This window comes from Sceloporus undulatus, chromosome 2, assembly GCF_019175285.1.
Source record: "Sceloporus undulatus isolate JIND9_A2432 ecotype Alabama chromosome 2, SceUnd_v1.1, whole genome shotgun sequence".
Lineage (NCBI taxonomy): Eukaryota > Metazoa > Chordata > Lepidosauria > Squamata > Phrynosomatidae > Sceloporus > Sceloporus undulatus.
The window spans coordinates 125,057,156-125,060,010 of NC_056523.1; the positions used below are offsets into that span (position 1 = coordinate 125,057,156).

Genomic DNA, 2,855 nt, shown 5'->3' on the forward strand with positions numbered 1-2,855 from the left:
CAAGCCAATCAATTGGATTGGCTAACGAAATTGGGGGGGGGGGGTGGCTTGCCTTGAGAAATAAAAGCCGGCTTCCATTGATCTGCCCCCTTTGTCTGGCCCTGTGGACTGCTGAGAAAGAGTCTCTTTGGAGCTCTAACTTGGTTGCACTCGAGGTTCGGACTTTTCCTGGCTTTCTGCCTTTGGAATTTTTCTGGCTTTTGCCATATCTTCGGATCAAGACCGGCGATCAGCAATTTCTCTACCGGTAGGTTGATGGATTTTTACCTTCTTCTTGTGGGGTGGGCTGGGGTGAGACAGTGTGACCATGCTTTTGCTGTGGGGTACTGGTAGTTGTTGTTGTTGTTGGTTTTTTTTTTTTGTGTTTTCAAAGTGTGGATTGTGGGTTTTGCTACTGGCATTTTCTGAATTGGGGATTATGGGTCTGGTGTGTGCAGGGATGCCTTTTTTGGGTTTTTTTCCTTTTAGGGTGACATGCTCTAATGTGTGGATTATGGCCTTGATGTGCTGGCTTGATTTTTTGTGGGTTTTTTTTCTTTTAGGGTGGCATGCTCTAATGTGTGGATTATGGCCTTGATGTGCTGGCTTGATTTTTTGGGGTTTTTTTTCTTTTAGGGTGGCATGCTCTAATGTGTGGATTATGGCCTTGATGTGCTGGCTTGATTTTTTTTTGGGTTTTTTTTTTCTTTTAGGGTGGCATGCTCTGAATTGGGGATGATGGGCTTCATTTGCTGCTTTGATTTCTTCATGGCTGTGCTGTTTTCAAAGTGTGGTGTGTGACTTTTAACACTTTGGCTATGGTCACATGTGGCCAGAGACTCTCACCATAGGGTGGCATTTTCAGATTTTGGGTTTCTGGCCTATGGGTTTGTGTTCTGGGGTGCTGTGCTCATGGCTGTGATGATTTGAGAGTGTGGGGTGGGACTTTTGCAAGTTTGGGCCAGAGAGTGTGACCATGGGGGTGGGGGTGGTTTCCAATTGTGGCTTTTGCTCATTGCCTGTGCCTTTTGTCCTTTTTAGGCTTGAGCTATGGCTCCCAAGCCAAGCGGTGAGAAGAAGAAGAGGGCTCCCTTGTCCTTGGAGGACAAGAAGGACATCATCGCCAAGCACGAGAGGGGCGTGCGCTTGGTGGACATTGCCAAGGAGTATGGACGCAACCCTTCGACGATTGGCACTGTCCTCAAGCAAAAGGAGGCCATCAGAGCTGTTGTGGCTCCAGCGAAAGGCGTGACGACCATCGCCAAGCAGAGGACACCGAGGCACGAGGAGATGGAGCGCCTGCTTCTCCTCTGGATCAAGGAAAAGGAGCGAGTCGGGGACACCCTGACCACCGCGGTCATCTGCGAGAAGGCCACCGCCATCTACGAAGACCTGGCCAGCAAGGAGGCAGGCGAAGGAACTTCTTCGCAGGAGGAGCCAGCCACCCTGGACTTCAAAGCATCACGTGGCTGGTTCGACAGGTTCAAGAGGAGGACCGGGATCCACTCTGTCGTCCGTCACGGCGAGGCGTCCAGCGCAGACCACCAGGCCGCCGAAGCATTCGTCGTCGCGTTCAAGGCCATGGTGGAGGAGGAAGGCTACGTCCCGCAGCAAGTCTTCAACTGCGACGAGACGGGCCTCTTCTGGAAGAAGATGCCTCGCCGCACCTACATCAGCCAGGAGGAGAGGAGACTGCCAGGCCACAAGCCTATGAAGGACCGCTTCACACTTGCGTTGTGTGCCAATGCCAGCGGGGACTGCAAGGTCAAGCCCCTGTTGGTGTACCACTCCGAGAATCCAAGGGCCTTCAAGGCACACAACATCCAGAAGGACAGGTTGCCAGTGATGTGGCGCTCCAATGGCCGCGCATGGGTCACACGCCTCCTTTTCGTCGAGTGGATCAACAGCGTCTTCGCCCCGACAGTGAAGCGGTACCTGGAGGAAGAGGATTTGCCCTTGAAGTGCCTCCTCCTCTTGGACAATGCTCCTGCGCACCCGCATGGCCTGGAGAAGGACATCCTCGCGGAGTTCTCCTTCATCAAGGTCCAGTTTCTGCCACCCAACACGACCTCCCTCTTGCAACCCATGGACCAGCAGGTGATCGCCAACTTCAAGAAGGTCTACACCAAGCACCTGTTCAAGCGTTGCTTCGATGTGACGGAGAGCACACAGCTGACCCTTCGTGAGTTCTGGAAGCAGCATTTTGACATCGTGGTGTGCTTGAAGATGGTGGACTTGGCCTGGCAGGCGATCACCAGGCGCAACCTGATTGCTGCATGGAGGAAGCTGTGGCCTGATGCTTCTTCCCTGGAAGGGTTGCAGGCCGAGGGTGCTGAGCCAGGTGAAGAAGAAGAGGTGCACGAGATCGTATCCATCGCAAGGTCCCTGGGACTCGAGGTGGACAACGACGACGTGGAGGAACTGATCGAGGAGCACAACGAGGACCTGACAACAGAGGACCTCAAGGCCTTGGCGGCGATGCAACACTCTGCCGTGGATGAGGACGTGCTCCATTTCGACAGGGGCCAGCAGGAGGAGGCTGCTGGGGCATCTTTGCCAACGGCAGACATTAAAGACATTCTGAGGCAATTCCACAATGTGGCTTCCTTTGTGGAGAAGCACCACCCTGAGCAGGTGCTGACCAGCCATGCCATTGCCCATTTTGATAATGTCTGCCTTAGCCATTTTAAGAACCTGCTTAAGGGCCGGCAAAGGCAGACATCCTTGGACCAGTTCTTCACTAGAGAGGGAGAACCGTCATCCAAGAAGGCAAAAGGTGACCCTTAAAAAAAAGGTGACCCTTAAAAAAAACACCAAATTTTTTTTTTAAATGGTTAAATTTGTTAAATTGGTGGCATTGGCTAACTTGGCTGAAT

At 52.5% G+C, this 2,855-nt stretch overlaps 1 protein-coding gene across 2 annotated transcripts in view; it reads right to left on the reverse strand.

Moving 5' to 3' along the window:
* The window catches only part of PKN1 (protein kinase N1), a 96,655-nt gene that overhangs the window by 19,948 nt on the left and 73,852 nt on the right, over nt 1-2,855 (reverse strand). The gene's annotated exons all lie outside the window — the stretch shown is intronic.